We start from the raw sequence: 22,378 nt of genomic DNA on the forward strand, positions 1-22,378 counted from the left end.
CTTTAATTTGTATATTGCACATGCATGAGTCATAGCCGTTTAGATAATCCACTACCTCTAAAAAAATACTTATATATTGTTTTTACTTTCATTATTTGTATAATTAACTAGAATTTTAAGTTTATTTGTAGCTTTCAATTTAATTTCTAAAAAAGTTTTAGTATATGCTGTATATCTAGAGATAATATGTTTAAGTTATCGTCATTATGATTTATTTTTGCAATAATAGTTTTTTTCCCACAGCTTATTAATACGTAGTAACCATTTGCACCAATCCCAACGACTTTCTTTCCAAAATAATGTCGTCTCATCAGAGGAAACATAAAACAACGGGAACGTAATGTCTGCAATTGCGCTTGTCTTTATCCGTTTTCAGTTCTTGTCTTGAGTTGCAGATGGATGTAACTTTTTGTCTAGACAAGAGTCGTAGAAGTGGCGTTTATCAAAAAGAACATTCTTTGAAATATTATCTCAATTTACGCTAATGGCCTCTTTATCACTGGATTTTCTATGTATGCTCTAAAGTAGGCGTCTGGTGAATAGTTCTTACGGTAAGTGCTAATAAAAAAAATCAAAATGTAACAAATGGAAATGGTAAGAATTAAAAAAAAAGTTAACAAATATTTAAATATTTTAAATGTAATTACGCACAAAGACTCCACAAATAAAAAATATAAAAAACTAATAAACTAGTAAAATCAGTGACGGAAAAAAGTATAACTAATCTACATTAATAAAAATGAAACGTCGAAATTTTTGTACGGGCAAGTACTTCAGACTGATAGCACCAAATTAGATAATTCCTTTTTTGTTGTGTTTGGTATTATCAGAAGGTTCGTGTAAAAGATAATTAAAAAAAAATGTACGGAAAGACCTCAAAAACCGTTTTCTTGTCATTTTAAATCGCTATATATCTAATGAATGGCGCCATACTATGACTAACAAAGGAAGATATGATTAACAAAATAAATGCCATTACTGATAGATTGGGCAAACGACATACCTCTTGATTATATCGGTTGTCATTCGATCACCGAAGTCAAACAGTGTCGGTTGCGATTAGTACTTGGATGAGTGACCGCTTGTTAAAAAAGTGCTAAAAACCGAGTTAGATAAACTCCTGGAAGAAGGCATCATCGAATAATGTGAAAGTGCATAACTCTTATCCATTTCCGTGTATGAACGATTTATTACACGATGATAAGTGAACTTTTTATGTGTCTACTATAGACTTACCATCGGGATATCATCAATTGATGTCGCCAAAGCTAACCGTGATAAAACTGCGTTTATGTCATCGTTCTGGACTTACCGGTACTTACAGATGCCTTTTGCTCTTAAAGAAGCCCTAATGACCTTTCAAAGACTCATGGACCGTTTCTTCTTAGTAACGTTAGCTTAATAACGTAAAACTTTAGGTATTTCGATTAGCTAAATATATTGCAGAGGCCCTTTTTCATAACAGCAGAGCCTTGAGAGATTTGCACGAAGGTTTGCAATAAAAAAAAACGATATGAATATAGTAAGACAATGACATAACTTCTTTCGTCATACCTAACCAACAGGAGATTCAGACTTCAGAAAGGGGCCAACCCTGTCTAAAGTCGGGACCATAAAGATAAAGTGCTGTAAGGGACTAGACTAAAGTGTTGTTACTATATCTATACACCATATACACGGAAGACACCCCAACCGAAGCCAGATCGCTGTTTATATGCTTATACAAGACACAGCTTGTTTATGCTTATACAAGACACTCACAAAAAACACTCAACCGATTGCAAATATGGCATGTACAATGGAAAATAGCCGTAAAAATGGAAAAATTGAAGGCTAAAATGTACCAAAAAAGAAAGGCAAGCCAAACAGGGAGCTATGCCTGTTCAACATCCCAAATAAATGGACAAACCAAGCCAAGTATCTAGGCATAACGTTAGATAAAAAGCTGACCTTAACAGAACAGATGAACCAGACGTCGTAAAGCTAAAATATTAAGGAGGCAACTCTCAATACTAATAAATCGAAAGAGTAAACTGAGATATAAAACTTGAGATTTAGGACAAAAGATTGTATAATTTTGCCAACACTAACATTTGCCCAGAATTTGTGTAAATCCAACAGAAAAAAGATGTAGACCATTCAAAAGTACATAATCAGAGCTCTGAATGTACATAAATATGTCACATTACGGTACGTATTTAGAAATTCACAACAAAAGAGAATCCTGAGAGCTATGGACGAAAGGGTACACAAAATCGATCATTTCAGGTATGCAGTAGCAGAAGGTCCCAAAACTAAATAAAAATGAGCTTAGCTTATCACAAAAATATTTTCGTACTGTACATTATATTTTAGTTCTTTTAATTAGTTATTTTTAATTTTACTAACTATTTACTCACCAGAAAAAGAAAACGAAACCAAAAAAGATATACTTTTAGTGTGTAATAGCCGTATACACCCAGGAATGTACACCCCACCCATTACTACTTTCTTTTTTTTTATTACATCATAACATCTTACTAATAACCGTCACATTAAAACACTTCAGGTAGGTCAAAAGACCAAATTGCGAACTCTGAGGATCAAAATCTCGTACGACGAACGTAAGGTCGATGGTCAGACACTTAGATTGCTCAGCCAGCAATGAAAACAAAATTTATTCTTTCAATTCGTCGACTGAGTGATCGAGCACACAGATTTAGGACATAGAAAGACACCTACGTAGGTCGGTAGCTCACTGTCTGGAACACACACTTTTTAGTGACACAAGTTCCAAGTCAAACATTTAATTAACTTCAATCATTTATAGGAAAAGCCCTTCTAGCTACTCCTAATAATAAGTAATATCAAATTGCTTAACCACATAAAGTTAAACAGAGGATCAACTATCACCCAGGGCTTCCAAAGTAACGTCCAGTACAAAGCCTCCCCAAGAATGGGGCAGATTTGCTATATCTCACGATGGGAAGGGGTGGTGGCATAGCTTGGGGGTTAGATAGGTATCACTAAATTACGAAGTGTGAACGGTTTGATCTTCGGACACAAGGATCCCACTGTTCCATTGAAACACATTTATCTCTCGGAGATAGGTTGTACGCATGTGAATGTGTGAAGGCTTACCAGGACTATTTTAAGTAAATAATCGTAATTTATTCATAAATTGGACGTTTCTTTCGGTTTATAATTTCAATCTTCACTTGGTTAGATGTACATAGTTAGCTTAATTTCTTCTTTTGCAACTGGTTTCCTTTAACTTTATTCTACATTTCAGCTTGTTTTGAATTTAACAGTATTTTCAACAGTTCCTAACAAATCGCTTTGTTTTTGTGCTTTTTTGTGTGCATAATTGCGATTCTCAAATTTAATGGGTGGGTGTATTAATAAATTAAATAAATAAATATTATTCATAACTGCGAATAACCATATGAAAAATATTTTGTATAACTTGTATTAATTAATAGTAGTGTTTATCAACTGCAAATACGTTTTAATTACATTTAATAAATTTAATGTTTGTTAAATATTATACTACAATTGTATGAAAAAAAAGTCGTTGGTTGTCCAAACATAAGCACATTCAATAAATGAACATGTTATTAACTCAAATGCTTTAAATTCACTACAGTTACCTTCAGTCAAATAAAACGAAAAACAAATGGCCACCCAGAACAGCTGGTTAACCAAACAAACCGATTTATGTACATACAAACTGAAAAATATAAAATAACACGACGATGAATTTGCAGGTACATAACTAGATTAAGATTAGAGCAAAACATGATTAGGTTTATAATTCGGTATATGACAATAAATCTTTGATAATTGATTAAATGGTATACAAGTATATTAGAAATAATACAGTGTGTACATTAAGGCTAACAAAAACTTATTTTATAAAATTGTTTCCACAATTAAATATAAATGATTGTTTTTCTTTACTAATTTTTGCAAAAACTTAAATACTATTCAGGAACACATCGCTTTTTTTCTATTAAAGACAACAATCCGTTTTTCTTAGCTTCAGTTCTCATTTTTTTATTGATATTAACTTCACGCCTAGAACGCACAATTTCCACTTGATTATATTCTGCTTGATTAAAAGATGATTTATAATAAAGAATGGTAGGATTAAAAAGGTAAAAGAAAGAATAAATTAGACTTACTCACAATCAATTTAATTTAACTATCCAGAAGACCGGTTTCGCTTTCTGCAATATGCAAAGCATCTTCAGGTCTCGATACAAAGTTAAATAAATGCTGAAATAATAAACCCATATTAGGGTGTTGTCTAATAAAGATAAACAAAGATAGATGATATAAATTACAGTAATTATGCCAATATTACATGTCTGTGGTTTATCAAAACGAATAAAATGTTTAAGCAGACAAGGTAAGACCCACAAATTGGTAAAATAGTCTATTAAACTGTAATGAATTAATAAATGAACAAATAAATAAAACATTACTTACATGCCGGTACTCTATTAATTGATGGTTGAAAGAACATGGTTCAAACTATCCTGTATGGTTGATTGGAGAACTCAAGTCTGCTATTGTAATTGTTTGACAGTAAACGGGGAAGTTCTTGAGGAGACAGATTTTATCCAATGAAGTAGAGATAGGTGTAATGTAATTGTTTGTTTGATGAAAGTAATGTTCTATACCATTGAGTTATTTAAAAGTTATTTATATTTATTCTAGAGATATATTTACGAAATATGTGTTATTTATTAAGATTTTATTTTTGAAGGTGACTGTTGTGAGACAATGAATGAGATTAGATGTACAAATTGTGTGGGTGTGCAATTCTATTAACTTGTAAATATCAAATTTCTTTGATAAAGTATTGCTGTAAATGTGGCAAATGATTGTAAAGTCCAATAATTAAAGTTAAAAATTAAAATTAAAATTGAGGACACTTTAAGACACACAGAAAACACATAAAAAAGGGGACGAAACAGACATTAAATTTAAAAAAGGGGGAGGATTTGGAAGCACTACATCTCTTACTTGGAGACAATGAGTTTTTTATGTTATTTATTAGATTTTAGAGGTAAATTTGACAAATGTAGGTTAAAGTGTGCTAGTTCTTCTTCTATTTTAAATGCTGTAAATTAAGTTATCTAGTTTTTTGAAATAAGCTGAAATTAATAAATGTATCTAAAATATTTTTAAATTTCACATATCACAGTTGGTTGATGTGTTGATATTGGCATACTTTAACAAACTTTAAATAATTTAATTTCAATGTAACAATATGAATAATTGAAATACATCTTCTATGATAACTAACTCGGCTTAGTCAAAATTACAGAACAAACTTAAGTTATTATTTGGTAATTAGATTAAATTAAATTAAATTAAATATGTACATTTGTAATCAAAATGTATAACAAAGTTACAAACTTTCTTTGAAATAATTGTTGGTGTGAGTTATCTGTCATGGTGTGTATAAATATTTTTAAATATTTTATTCTAGTTCTGAATTGTTAATATGGAACTTAAATATTAATGCTGAAATAATAAACCCATATTAGGGTATATAACACCCTAATATGGGTTTATTATTTCAGCATTTATTTAACTTTGTATCGAGACCTGAAGATGCTTTGCATATTGTAGAAAGCGCAACCGGCCGTCTGGATAGTTAACTTAAATTAATTGTGAGTAAGTCTAATTTATTATTTCTTTTACCTTTTGAAATGGACTCACACAAGCAACACATTCATGAAATAGTAGGATTGTTACGATCTAAGATCGGGATCCTCATATCAGATAGTTTAACATTTTTGGGAATACTAAGAGATAAATCTGCATACACGTCATACAAAGTCAAACACGTCATTAAAACCTATTTCATGTACTTTATATGGACTTTGTAGCTGTGTTTTAGCTGTTCGTATAATGCACCCATCTTTTTACCTGTTTTTCTATCATAGCATGGACACTATCCCCTTTACTCTGTCCGTGTCCAGGAACAAAAAATTTATTGATTTGTGTTATTGATTTTAGGACAAATTTTTTATAGCATGCAAGTACAAGGCAATTATAAATTTGTTTATATTTTACCCTGCACAATTATCAGAATAAAAGATTATATTTAAATTTTCGTCATTACAAATATTTTCAAGAAACTTTAGAATGCAAGATCCTATTTCATTTGACCCCCTAAAAGCTTCACCTTCGTGCCATAAAAAGCAAGTACCTTCGTGAGACTTAATATTATAAACTGTAAAATTGAAAACATTCAGTTTTAAAACATAATAAAAAGATGATGCTTCTTCGGTTGGGCAAGACAAAACTATTTGAAGATCGTAGACTATGACTTTGGTTGTACCATCGCCATCTTTGTCAATATCTGTTTCTTTTCTTGATAAATATTTTTCTGTTAAATGTTTATTGAACTTTTCTTGTAAAGCTACTTTTTCTTCCTCTGTCGAAGACTTGTAGCGTAAGCACTCTTCACATTGGTCTTTTTTAGGCAGATGAAAAGCTAGATTAAGCTCCTAATTAAAAATCTTAAAGTACATCAGATAGTTCCCCGAAGAAACATTTTGTTCTTTACATATCTCAAGGGAGTCTCTATATAAATCAGCTATGGTTTTACTTCCTTCAATTTACACTTTAGTAGAATGCGACCGACAATAATGACTTTCGTTCCCGGAGATAGAGTTAATGTGAGTTCTAATTGAACTTTTTATGCTCTCATTTTTTTTTATGTTTTCCATGCTTCCCTGTTTGGTCCTTTTCTAAAACCTTTCCGCTTTCGCTATTTCACAAAGTAATACAACGGACGCCAACTTGTTCAAGCTTGAAAATCTTGGGTACACACGTACCGTTTTGCTTGCGCAAGCACACTTAATTCAAGCAAGCTTAATTAAGATCTTTTCAATCCTTATGCCGCTTATACAATCACAAAGCTTGCACCACATGTCCCTACAGACATAAGCACTCGAGCGTGCTTGTACAAAAATATTGAAGAAGCATGCTGGACAAGCTTGCATGTGTATTTGTAGACGCCTTTACACATGTAACTATTTTTTCTAAAGTAGAAGACATTATTTCGAAGCTATTAATGTAATCAAAAAAAACATTTTAAAATGTAACTTCTGTTTCCAAATGAACAATATGGACTGGTATATTATGTAACTTACAAACATATAGACAGCCAAATATTAAGATTGAGATGCCCTGATTATTCCTTACGGATAAAAATGAAGACTGGTGCAAAAATCTATGTTTGAAATGTATGTGGCGTAGAGATAACGCGAAATAAAAAAACGCTTCCTAGACGATCCCAAAGCAGATCTATCAGTAGGTACAAATGGACTTTTAAGGAAAGCCTTGGTATATAAAGGGCTGTAAAAAAGAAGAATCAGAATTAATTAACTTAGTAGAACGACGTATATTTTCTTCATTATTGAACGAGGTACCGCGATACAGAAAACAGCAAAACTAGTATGTATTGTTTATTTGTCATTTAAATAATACGTGTTTTTTAATACATAGTGGTTATTTATTTAACCCTGCGTTGGTTGCATGGTGAGCGCAACGCTCACCATTTTACTTTTTTCTTAACATTTTTCACAATTTTACTCACATTGACAACTGCGCTCATGTAATCCTTCCTACTACTATTGTGTATAGAATGTTTTACGCAGAATTGTGATCGAGCAACCGTCAGTCTATTCCAAGTATTGATTAAATGCAGATGTCGAGAAATGAGCGATTAGCTCACCCGCGACTAACGACGTGACGATTTTCGAAAGCTACAGAGCAATTTTTGTTGGGTTTTTTTATTAACTTTGTGTTTTAAATCATATAACTTTAAAATATTATTGTGTAATGGATCATAAAGAAGAGGCCAGACTGTTAAAAATATATGAAGAATTGGAGCAAGAGGATTTGTTACTTGAACAGACGCAAGAGCAAAATTTGGACGATGAAGAAAGCGACATAGATTCAGTAGAAGTCAGTTCTAATCATGAGACAGACTCAGAGTTTTCGGCCGATGATACGACAAATACTATTTCAACGTTTTGGTCTGAAGATGGTCCCAAATATATCGGCAGAGACAAAAAAACCATTTGGAAAGTTTACCGAAAAACTAGCCGTATTCGACAGCACAATAGTATTATCAAACTACCGGGAGTGAAACATGCGGCAAAGGATGCTAAAACTCCATATGAAAGTTGGAACCTGCTTATAACAGATGATATCATTGAAGAAATTGTGACGTGCACAAATTTGTACCTAGAGAAAATTAGAGGCAACTATACACGCTAACGAGATGTTTCAGATACTGACTGTGACGAAATAAAAGCAGTGGTTGGATTCTTGTACATGGCAGGAGTTTTGAAATACCGACACACCAACCTAAATGACCTATGGAGCAACGATTCTACAGCACCAGAGTTATTCAAAATGGTAATGCCCCTGAAACGTTTCTATTTGTTGCTTCGAGCACTACGTTTTGATAATATTCACATAAGAGCTGAACGCAAATTAATTGATAAGCTAGCTCCAATAAGAAATATATTTGAGAAATTTATAGAAAGATGCCAAGCCTGCTACACGCCTGGTGAGAACTGTACTATTGACGAAATGCTGGAGGGTTTCCGTGGAAGGTGCTGCTTCAGGCAATATATCCCGAGTAAACCAAACAAATACGGGATAAAAATATTTGCCTTGGCTGAGAGTCGTGTATTTTATACTGTGAAAACAGTCTAAATTTTTCTGACGAGGTGAAGTACCTTGGTATTACCCTTGACAACAAGTTAACATGGAACTCATACTTAGATGGTAGAGCTAAAAGAGCATATATTGCCTATGAGCAGTGTCGACGAACGGTCGGACGCACCTGGGGCCTCACGCCCAGGGTGATTGCCTGGGTCTACACCGCTGTCATTAGGCCAATGCTAACTTACGGAGCTATTGCTTGGGTACCAAAAGTGCTACAGGCAACAGCAATTAACAAACTAAACCTTATTCAGCGGATGGCTTGCATAAATATAACAGGTGCCATGAAAACAACACCAACTGCTGCAATGGAGTTGATCATTGGCATCACGCCTCTAGATATATATGTCAAAGAGGTGGCGCTAGTGACAATGATGCGACTGCGCTCAGCTGGTGCAAACCTTGATGTAGGAATGGGACAATTGAGAACTCGTTTCTGGCGAGAAGAGTTGAATGCGTTACCACTTCTACAGGCAGGCTGCGACTCAATTGAACCAAAGTTTGTCTTTAACAAACCCTACAAAATTGAAACAGGACAGTATATGGAGACAAACGTGGCAAATGCCTATTGCATATACACCGATGGCTCCAAAATGAAAGAAGGCTCAGGATGCGGGATATACTCCAGATCACTGAACCTAAGAATAAAGTGGGGTATGGGCAAAAATGCCAGCGTAGTTCAGACAGAACTGACTGGTATCTCCATAGCCGCAAAAGAGATAACCCAAAAAGGTATAGCAGGTAAAACTATAATCATCTGCACAGATAGCAGACAAGCGCTACTAACCTTGAATAGACCACGTGTCACATCAGGTTTAGTAATGGAGTGTCACAAGTCGCTAACCCAAGCTTCGGATGGTAATACCATCATCCTGAGGTGGGTTAAAGGACACAATAGGAATAAAGGCAACCGCATTGCTGACCAATTAGCTAGGAAGGCGGCAGGCCTAAGACTCTTAGGACCTGGGGATCTTTTTGGTTGGTCAACTACAACAATCGCGGAAATTGTCAAATGTCACTCCCATGCGCAAACCGTAAAAAGATGGGAAGAAGGGAAAGGATGTAAACTTGCCAGGGTAACACTAAGTAACCTTGAAGAGTCAACATCAAAGAAGTACTTGGGAATGACCAGGAAAAACCTACGTTTGGCAGTTGGTTTTTTAACTGGTCATTGTCAACTAAGCAAACACCTCCATACACTGGGGCTAGCAGACACACCTCTATGTAGAAAGTGTGAACGAGAAGACGAAACTGTAGAGCATGTCCTATGTGAATTCTCAGAGTTATCGTTAATACGCGTTCGGCGAGTCCTGGCCCACACCTGCCCACATAAGAGAGATGTCTCCTGGTGACTTGTCCACCTTCCTAGAATTGGCAGGATGGACAATGAGCTAAATGTGACAGCTCCCTGGGAGGATGCACAATGGGTCAATTGTGGCCTAAGTGCTGTGAAACTTAACTCGCCCTCCCTACTCTACAGATACAGATATACTGTGAAAATGGAGATTTACGCAGGAAAGCAGCCTGATGGTCCATTTTGTATTGACAACAGTCCAGCCAGTGTGGTGAAACGGTTGTGTGAACCCATTATGAATTCAGGACGAAATTTAACCTGTGATAACTGGTTCACGTCAGTTCCTTTGGCCGAAGAATTAATAAAGAAAAAAATAACTTTAGTTGGGACAATTAGAAAAAACAGACGTGAAATTCCTGAAATATTTGTTGCAACTAAAGAAAGGCCAATTCGTAGCAGTTTATTTGCTTTTGGTCGTGAATGTTTATTAGTTTCGTACGTCCAAAAAACAAAATAAGAATGTCCTGCTTTTGTCAATCATCCATGAATATGACTAAATTGACGAGAAAACTGGTGAAGCTTGCAAACCAGCAGTAGTTACTTTTTACAATCAAACAAAATCGGGAGTAGATTCAGTGGACCAACTGAAGAGACTTTATTCAGTGGCAAGAATCACATGTAGGTGGCCATTGACTGTTTTTTTTTACTATGCTAAACATCGCTGGAATAAATGGAAACATTATATTTAGGACAAATGTATTAGATTCCTGCCAACCAAGACGTGAGTATCGGAAAATTTTAGCCAGACAACTCATTACCCCACATATGCAAAAACAAGCGGCCCAAAACTTGCCATTTCTGCTAACTTTGCAAATTAAAAAATATTTGAATCTTCCTTTGACACAGAAGCGAGATGTTCCTGAGGAAAATCAAGAAGGTGCAAGGCCAAAATGCTCCTATTGCCCCAAGAAAAAAAATCGAAAAACAGCGTCAAAATGAGCCAAGTGTTTCAGAGCAATTTGTAAAGAACATACAATCACCATTTGCACAGAGTGTGAACGCGACGAAGTTCCTGAATCTAAGTAATTTTTTTTATTATTCTAGTTGCTGTTTCAGAATTATGCTTATTTATGTAGATGTACCAAACTTTATATTTTTTGTTTTATTCCTTTTTGTATTTTGATAAAAATATTGCCTTTTTTTAGCTTTGATAAATAAATCATTATATTCATGCCTTTTGTTTTTTGACTCATAAAAAGTCAAAATAAGTTATATACATGACAAGTGAGCTTCACGCTCACCTGCGACTAATGGTGGTTCATTTAACCATGCGACCAACGCAGGGTTAAATGATTAATTGGCGAACTATTTTTGCCGAAATGTTGCCCTTTATTTAGATTTTTTAAATCATTGTTTTACTCTAAATTTTTATAAATCACCAATTATATATAAAGTTCGGAATAAAATATTTAAAATTATTTCTTAAAACAAACTTCATTTCTTTTTAGAAAATTTAATACTCTATTACTACTATAATACTAGTATAATATGTCCAGAGCCCCGAGTTTTAACTTCCCTACTATAGCTAATAGTAATAAACCTTTAAGCAAAGAGCAAGAGTAAGAGTCACTTCGCCGTAATTTCCCTATACGAAAATCTTTTCGAAACTGTGTTAGTATTTTATGAGTAATATGGACCTTTGGCGAGGCAAAACTTCCAAATAAAGTAGCAGAGAATTCAGGTTTGGACTAACTAGTTTTTTAAGGAAATGCGCCAATAACAAAATAAATATATACTATTAATTCATGTCAGAATATTTTTTTAGAGCTGACTTAAAAATATTTTGATCTTTTTCGTTGTCTCTAAATTTTTGTATTTTACAATCACTGACATAAAAACCAGAATCCAATAATTTTTGATAAGTTTAACTTAATTTTATATTTTGCTATAAATATGTTCAAAAATTAGCTTAGTAAATCGTTTTAAAATTTGTTTTAGTAAGGGAATACATTTTCTGTTGATTTTGCAATTTTGAATCAATTTTAGCCCACTTGGTACTCTTTAGGGTCCGTTCTTTATATATATGTATTTCTCTTCTTGCAATGACGAAGTACTCTGGTCTGATATAACATTCTGGATGATTTTAGTTACTACATGCCAGTATTCTTTGGTTTTTATTTTAATAGTCATAAAAAATTTACTCTGTATCTTGACATATAGCACCTGTCGTATGTCTTGGTAGTTAATATGTTCCTAAATCATACAACTTACAATAATCCATGTAGTAAGTAATATCTCATATAAAATCTCGATGTAGTAGCACTTTTAAACTACTAATATCGTCTAAAAATCTAGAAAAAAACATTTTAAATATTACCATTAGTTAAACAGTAATCGGAGCATATTTTCTGAACAACAAAACGTTTATACTGTTTTATTGTTTTATAATTTATTATATAATATGCTATTTCTAAATATATTTACTAGGTATATATTTAATTATAAAAATGGATAATTAGTTTTTATTACATCTGGGTGTAATAAGAAAATAATAAAAAATAAGATAAAAATATTCTATTCTAATAAGAAATATAAATATATAAATAATAATAATAAATATAGATAATATAGGCAATAATAATAATAATACATATGTATATAATTATATACATATATAACAAAAAGATATTCTAATAAGAAAAAAACTCAAACATCGAAATAAAACATTTCTGTTATAATTGTTCAATCAGTCCATCTTTAGTGACCATTGCAGTACTTGCAAAATAACCTCAAAACCAAACAGTGGTTGAATTTAAATGGATTAAACCATACCTGAAAATTTTAAATTATCTGGAAATATGCCGATGGATTTAGATTCGCACTGTTTGGATGTAGAAAAGTCTTTTGAATAGTGAAATATATTTCGTTTAGGTAAATCCCTAAGCTGTCCCTAAGTCAAAATCTGTTTTATAAACATAATGTTTCTTTTTCTTGACTACCTTTACAATTTGAGTTAGGTCTTCGCCACACTCACTTTAGCCCTCCATCTTCTATGATCTTGCGTTTTTATTGACCATTCTTGTACCTAAATCCCAGATAAATCGGCTTCAACATCATTCTTCCATATTTTTCTGGAGAAGCTCATTATTCTTTTACCATCTAGTCTCTTAAAAACACTGTCTTTAGCACTCTATCTTTCTCTGATCTTACAACATGACCCGCTCACCAGTACAAAGTCACCAATTTAGCATTGCGGCGCTTTCTCCACTCTGGTGTCAATTCATCTCTTTGGGATCCAAATAGCATTCTAAGAACCTTTCTTTCAAATATTAAAAGCTTACCTATTTTCCGCTAATATAGAGTCCATGTTTCACTCGCGAATAATTGAAATGTATAGTCTTATTTAGATTTTATTTTTAGAAGCTTAGATCTTATTATAGATAATATGGAGTATAACGCTCTATTGCCCGCAGCTATCCTTGTTGTGACCTTTTTTTCTATGTGGTTGTCATATGTGAAAAACCGGTTCCAGATATTTAAACTCTTTTAATACTTCGAAGTTGAGGTCATTAATAGCTATGTTGTGCCTAACTCTTGATCTTAAATTTTTGGTTACTAGAATGTATTTCGTCTTCTCTTCATTTATTCGAAGACCCAGACTACTTGTTTCTTTCGCGAGTTGTGAAAACACCTCTCTCACGTCTCTAGTAGAATAAAAGACTGCATGTAGATCACCAGTAAAGGCCAACAATAGTTTTGATCCTCGAACTTTATTTAAAAGAAGACTAATAATGGAATAATCCAGAAAATTTAATTCTATTTATTTATAATTTTTTTAAGTTTGTCATCTAACCAAACTTTTTTTATTAATGAAAAATGTCTATTTTTGCTTAGAAAAATTTTAATAAAAAGTACCTTATATCACTCTGGCTGGTATTTCCTTTAAGAAGATTTTGGAATTGGAATCGGATCAAAAACACTGTCCCACACAAACTGTAAATGGTCTGGGACGACCATGGAACCCAACAAAATGGACAAGTTCTGGGAAGGTAGGACACTGATTCGGGCTTCGGATTATCCTGGATGACAACAAACTGCAATTTTCAAAACTTGGCCTCTTAAACGCTCCTGCTTAAAACCATGTGGACCTTGTCACATTGTTGTAACGCTGCTTTCGAAAACTCCTCACATAAGACACACCACAATAAATTGGTGATTAACTCAGCAAAGACTGCCACTTAGCATCTTGAGCTCAAATTTAACTCTCCACAAAAAAAATTGGCGGCTTTGAAGAACTACACGCCGCAAGCTATTTCTTCCGAATGAAAATCCTAACCTTCACTTAAACTGCTACTATACCACATATTTTCCATAACAAAAACGAACAACGAACAAACAATAACGAATTTGAAGAAAATCCGGACTCAAATGAAACCAAACGCTTTGGCGTTCCATCGTAGAGTCATCTCATAATCTCCCAGCCTATATCTCATATTCACGTTCCCACCAAACCAAGTGGATATTTATTTGATGCGCAATATTAAGCGGAATCAACATCAAAAGAATGCAATTAAAATTATTATATACAGACCTGAAATGTTTTTATTATCAATATCAGCGACGGAAAATGGTTGAGAATATTTTTCGGTGTTTTAACATATATAGTGCGATGAAAAAAATGTTCTGAATTTCCGTACAGTACCGCAGAGGATTAGCTTTCAGTCCTTTAGATCTTTAGCTAACTCTTAATTAATCAAGAAGTTATCAGTCGTAAAATATATCGATTTTAGGAAGCAATTTGTCCGTAGTAAGCAATTCAAATTTCTTGCATTCAGACATGATAAATCAACAGCAAACGTTTATTTTACTAATTTTTAATTGCAATATTTATCAAAACAAATAGAAAAAAATATTTAATGGGTTTAGTGAAAGAATATTATCCTTATCTTAAAATGGAAATAAAACTGTAAAGCCTGTGATCTGTTTAGACCAGAATATTTGGAAAAAGGAGAAACTTTTAGAAGTTTGGGGTTTAATTCTACCAACCATTGGATATTCTTTGTATTTCCGTATCATGTGCCTCTGGGTCTTTATTATATACGCCACTTATGCCTTCTTAGTTGCAATCTATAATTTCTACAGTACAGAATCGAGTGCCTCATCGGAACACAAGTTCTATAAATTTGGCATACAGTTATAAGTAAAGCTCGGATTATAGGCAAAATGCCTTTTTTGCCGATTTTGCCTATTATAATTGTTTTTTGCACTTTTTGCCTTTTTTCGTAAATTCCGCCTATTTGTGCCTTTTTTAAAATTTCATGGTACTACCCATGATATTATTCTATTACTAAACCATTCTATAATAAAATTTTGAGTCAATAATAAAATATCAATGGTTTGTTTATATAACAGATTTCTAGGAAAATGATTCTGATTGAGACTTGAGGGTTAAGTATTTGGAAATCCCTAAGCTTTATTAGTTTATTATCAATTATCAGTTGTACAGTCGGTTACTGTATCAGAGTTTAGTCACAAATTGCTATATCCTAGTTTAGTTTTGTTGCATATACCGAAAAGCAAAGAACACGTTTTAAAACGTTTTAGACATTTGTGTGAAAAGATGACATCTAAATTAAGGCTATGGATCGCACCTTATTCGGAACTTTCTCTAGAAGGAGATGGAGCATTTTGTAAACCATGCGGCAAATCGGTAAGTTTTATTTTTTCTCTTTTTTTCTCGTCCCACAACATAACTAAATTCTAAAGCGGTTTTAGAATTCCAATTATTTTTTTTAATTCTCAGATTTCAAGTAGAAAAAAGTACTTTATTGACCAGCATTGTGGAACCCCACTTCATAAACGTAATTTGGAAAAATTAAATTCCTCTAAGTTAGCCCAAATATCTCTGCGGGATAGTTTAAGCAGTTCAAAAAAAAAAGGAGGAAGACGCATTTAAATTTGATTTATGCCAGATGATGATTGCATCCAACATTCCTCTATATAAAGTTAATAACCCTAGTTTTAAATGCTTTTTCGAAAAATATCTTAATAAATCCTTACCGGACGAGAGTACATTGAGAAAACATACTGTGGAAAAATGTTATGTGGAATGTATTTCATAAATTAAGCGGGAGTTAGGGGGCAATTTTTTGTATATTATCGTGGATGAAACGACAGATGTATGCGGCAGGTATATAGCTAATTTAATGATTGGAATTTTTAATGAAAACTTTGCGAGAAAACCTTATTTAGTTGCCGTTAAAGAATTGGAAAAAACAAACAATTTAACAATAAGTCGATTTATACAAGATAGTTTAACAAACCTCTTTTTACCCAACGCTATACCAGTGAATAAAATAGTTTTAATGCTTTCAGATGCTGCGGCATATATGTTAAAAGCTGCTGTTAATTTAAAGATTTTGTATCCTAATTTAATTCATTGCACTTGTGTAGCCCTCGGGGTAAATAGAATTGCTGAAGAAATAAGAAATCTGTTTCCGTTGGTAAATAATTTTATAAATTTTATGAAAAAAGTTTTTGTAAAGGCTCCGTTAAGGGTGCAAATATATAAAGAAAGACTTCCCGGTGTCGATTTGCCACCTAAACCAGTAATTACAAGGTGGGGAACCTGGCTCGAAGCAGTTTTTTTGACTTTGAGCAAATAGAATTAGTTATGTCAGAATTTGATGATGATATTTCCGAAGCCATTCGAGAAACAAAAAAAAATATTAAAAAATCCCAAATTGAAACAGGAACTCGCTTATATCAATGACAATTATAAATTAATAGTTACCACAATTACCTTATTAGAAAAACAAGAGATAAATTTATGTGAGTCAGTAAAATTAATAGATAATTTAAAGACGAAAATTAAATCGGCACCTGGAAGTAACGGTCAGTTAATTTAAAAAAAAAATGAAATATGTTTTCGACAAGAATTAAGGTTTTTCGTTTTTATCTAATGTTGCTAAAGTTTTGAATGCGACATTTTCCGAGGAATTTCAAATTATGCCAGATTTATTATCCGCTCTGAAATATGCTCCAATTACATCTGTCGATGTCCAACGTTCGTTTTCAATGTGCAAATTAATTTTAAGTGATCGAAGACATAGTTTTAAGACGGAAAATATTGAAAAACATTTAGTTGTTTCTATTAATGATAAAATTTTAAGTGGTTACAATGTTTAATTATTAATTTACAGTTATTTAGTTACTAGTTTATTTATACTAATGTTATGATTATGATGTGTAAATATACTTGCCTTAAGTTAATATTACGTTAGTTCACTTTGTACAATAAATAATAAGTTATATTCCTTTATTGCCTATATTTTGCCTAAATGTTAATATTCCTGCCTTTTTTAATAAAAATCTTTGCCTATATAGGCGATTTTTTCTTCAATTTTTGTTGCCTATAAATCCGAGCTTTAATTATAAGTTATAATTTTGTAAAACTTGTTTCACTTGTTTCTCTTAAATTTATTTCCACTTATAAGCACTTCTTAACAATTTTACAGGCTAATTTAAATGTTCCTGTGGTGTAATGCTCAATTTACTTAACAAGTAACTTACCGATTCCTGGAATTTGAGTACTGTTTATTTTTTTTAGTTTGCTGCTTTTATTTCCTTTGTAAGAAATACCGTCAAAAATAAATAAACTATAATGTATTTATGTACTAAATATTTATAATTAGCCCAATAAACTTACCGTTTATGTAGTTTTAAAAATTATATAAAGGATAGATAAGCACGTTTGCAGTGGATAAATTGGTTTCATTAGTAATAACAAATATTATATTAATTCATCTATGAAATATATAATTGAAATCACTTTATTAAAAAGTTTTCCTATATTAAATTTAACTTGAAATGATCTTTTGTTTTAAACATTTTAGCTTTACAATTCCGATGTTTTTCTTTTTAATTCTTTTCTTGTCTTCTGTCTAATCCAAACCTGTGAAGTCGGAAAGGCCACTAGGGCCGGATATTGGGCCCGGAAGGTCTCGTACGACTCCGACCACAACCACAACGACTGTTACTTTCTTTGGTTAAAATGAAAAATATGCGCGAATAAATTGGGTCTTTCTATTCCGGACAATGGCGTATATTTTGACGTGAAATGGCTGCGCGGAGAAAGGGGAGCCAACACCAGAAAAGGTTTTCCGCTAGGTGGCCATGACGGAGGTTCACTCGTTTGTTCGTTGATTTTGATAAACTGGATCGTTTTTTGAATGAAAAAAATAGGGTTGGTTGAAAGGGGCTCTTCGATATGCATATATGTTAGGATATTTTTTATATTTGGTATGAAAAATTCATCAATCACTATTGGTGTATGGAGTATCTTGAAAAATGAGATTGTTTTCGAACGACATATTTCAAGATATAAATCCCATATGATTTATACATTCAGAGCCGCTAAGAAAATATTGCCTGTAATCAGTAGCAGAGTAAGGCACATAAAAAAGGATGTCAAGACAAATAAACGAGATAATATATATTTACTCTATTCTAATAAAACAACAGCAACAAAAAACCAATATTAATAACCTTCGACTGATAACGTTATGTCTAATGCAGCGACTAATTCAAATTTTCGCGGTTTAATTTAAGCCTCGCTAATTTTTATTTACTGCAATTCACAGTACCTTTCGAACGTACCTGTGTGTCTTTAGTCGTAATTTAACAAGTGGACATTTATCGTTTATAGAGTTTTGGACGTATATCAAGTGTATATTTTTAATGGAAATTTTGAATGTTATATACGATTCAATCCCACAAACCGACGTTATCGATAAATGACATACGAGATGAAACAAGAATGGATGTTGCGGTTTCATTCAAAATAAACAATACTCACCTATTCTTAAAAAAATGTTAATCGAAAAAGCTGCACGAAAACCTTGTTTTATCGGTAAAGATGAAACTACCAGGTATCAAAAATAACCTGCATCAACATAGAATGTTCGAACACGCACTTAAAATATTGTCACCTAATTACCTGAAAATAATGGAGTTATAAGACGCAAAAATAAAGCTTCAAAAAGATGGGAATGCTTCTTGTCTCCAAATTTATTGGAAAAAATTGTCACCAACACCAACAAGTTTATATAAATGCAAGCCTATAACGTTCTGCAAAATCGTTCTTTTAGGCCGACTTTTTTATTAAAAATGAAAGCATTATTGGGACTTCTATTTATTTCTGGTGCTAGTACAGACACCCGACAAAACGCTGAAGATTTATTTAGGACAAACGGAACGGCTATGGATATACTCAGACTTACTATGTCCCGGAGACGATTTCAGTTTTTGTTGAAACATGCTCGTTTCAGAAACCAGGAGAAGATCAAATACCAAATGAACTCTTAAAATATGAAAGTGGTCATCTTGTACAACAACTGCAACTTCTTATTAATAAAATAATCACCACGAACAGAATACCAGATGAATGGAGGAGAGCGATCATGGTGATGTTCTTCAAAAAAGGAGATAAGAAAGACCCCAATAATTATCGAGCAATAAATCTATTAAATACAACACTCAAATTGACAACAAGAATAATAGCGACAAAAATAAACGAACGAATATCTCTGCAAGAGGAACAGCAAGGATTTCGGACAGGAAGATCATGCACGGATGCAGTTTTTGTAATAAGACAAATAAAAGAAAAGTCGCTGGAATACAACAAACCAGCATATATGTGTCTGATAGATCTGAAGAAAGCGTTTGATAGAGTGAGAATTCGGGACGCGATACATTTATTATATGAAAAGGGAATATCACTGGATTTAGTAAAAACCATTGAGAATATATATAAAGATAACATAGCTATGGTAAGGTGTAAAGGAAAACTATCACAACCTATCAAATATGAAACGGGCATTAGACAAGGAGATTCGCTGAGCCCATTAATATTTAATCTGATAATGGATGAAATCATAAAGAAAGTTAAAAAAAGAAGAGGATATAGAATGGGAGAGAAGGAAATAAGGATAATATGCTACGCTGACGACGCCATAATAACAGCCGAAAATGAAGATGACCTACAAAGATTAATTAAAGAATTCCAAGATACGGCGCTCATATACAATTATGGAGATCTCAACAGAGAAAACTAAAGCGATAGTGATATCAGTGGAACCGAGAAGATGTAAACTAGTCGTAAATAACAAAATAATCCAACAAGTGATGGAAACTGAATACTTGGGAATAAAACTGTCAAGCTACGGAAAAGTAAAAGAAGAAGTACAAAAACAAGTGAACATGGTAAACAGAGCAGCAGGATGTCTCAACAACACAATTTGGAGAAACAAATACCTCACAACGGAAACGAAAACCAGGATATATAAATTAACAATAAGACCAATAATGACGTACACAGCGGAAACAAGAGAAGATACGGCGAAAACACAAAGACTACTGGAAACAACAGAAATAAAAGTCTTACAAAAAATAACAAACCAAACTCTAAGAGACAGAGTAAGAAGTGAGGAAATACGAGCGAGATGTGGTATAGAGGAAATAAACGCGTGGACCAAAAGAAGAAAAGTGGAATGGAATCAACACATCGAAAGAATGGCAGAAAATAGAATAGTATGAATAGCAAGAGACAAATTGCCAAATGGAAGAAGATCATTGGGACGACCGAGGAAAAGATGGTCAGACAACGTCAATTGAGGCTAAAAACCAAATTAAAACAGGCATTTTGCCTATTTATAAAGTAGGAAGAAGAAGAAGAAGAACATGTTCGTTTCGACGATAAAGCTACCAGGTAAGAAGGAGTACAAGTCGAAAAATTAGTTTCAATTAGGGAAATTTACGAGTTTGTATTCAATGTGTCCCAACATTGCAATATGTCAGAATTTAGCATAATTGAAAAATAACTCAAAGAATTTCGAGGTACTTAAGTGTTCTTTCAAAATTTATATGCCTAAAAAACCGAATTAATATGGAATAAAAATATATGCCTTAGTGGACGTCAAAATGTTTTATACTGCAAATTCTGAAGTGTATACATGGAAACAGCCTGCCACACCTTTACAACGGGATACTTCGAATTTGGCATTAGTGTCTCGTCTATGTTCAGCTATATTGGGATTAAGTAAAAGTGTCACGCTTGACAAATTTTTTACCAGCTTATTATTAAGACCAGAAAAATCCATTATGTTAGCTTTTAAAGATAAGTGTAAACTCGTTTCGTATTCTTCAAAACGAAAAAGAAATGTCCTGTTAGTATCATATCATTACCATGCTACTATTGACGAGGAAACTGGCAAACCGGAAATAATCATGTAATACAATAAAACGAAAGAAGGTATTAACGTTGTTGACAACCAACAATAATTGTGCTCGTGCAACACGTGTTTGGCCAATGGTTGTTATTTATATTAGTGCCATCAACGTTGCTGGAATGAATAGTTACGTCATTTACATCTCAAATACCCAAACAAAAATCGATAGAAGAAAACTCTTAGAAAATTTAGGATTTGTTACTTAACCCACATAATCTTCGACGAACACAACACCAAACCATTCCCAGGATAATCCGTTTGCGTTTTTCTGAAGTATGTGGAATAGAAACTGAGAATGTTGCTCACCAGAATTCCAGAACTCACCAGAACTCATATACGGTGTACGCACTCACTGCACTGGAGCACTCAAAAAAGTCGAACAGCAAGATATTCCTGCATTAACTATAAAAATCTTTGTTTCATGAGCATCTAACGAGATTATGTAAGAATTTTTATGATTCTCAAAATTTGGAATAATAGTTTCAGTTATATGTATTTGGATTCTGAGAGTAAAATTTTGTTTTCCTTATTTATTAAAATAAAAGTAACTGTTTTATGTTTTAGTGAAATCACAATTTTTTATTTGTTATAATTATTATTTTAATTTTATTCAAAGCCTATTCATAAAAATGAACACTTTTATAATATTCTTTTAAAATTGTTAAAACAACAAAAAAAAAATATATAAATTTTATATATTTGTATACAGAATAAGGTACACAATTAAATTATTACAAATATTTGTCACCTACAGCTAAATTTCTATTTTTTTTTAATTTTAGAAAAAGTCGGTTTGTTAGACCAACGTTATTAAAAATTTTAAGTTTTTACGCTATCCGCGGAAGGTTAAATCTACCGAATTAGGGTCAATCTAAAGCAAGTAATATACAACATTAAGGCAAAGAGTTCAGTACCTTATTATTCGTACTTGTTAGTACTCATCGACAATATTGTCTATTTTTACTATTTTTAAAAATTTGTTTAATTTTCTTTTATTTATTTGTTTATTAATCTGTAAGTACCATATCCCCACGTATTTATTTGTTAACCTTTTTTC

The sequence above is a fragment of the Diabrotica undecimpunctata genome, chromosome 4 (assembly GCF_040954645.1).
Source record: "Diabrotica undecimpunctata isolate CICGRU chromosome 4, icDiaUnde3, whole genome shotgun sequence".
NCBI lineage: Eukaryota > Metazoa > Arthropoda > Insecta > Coleoptera > Chrysomelidae > Diabrotica > Diabrotica undecimpunctata.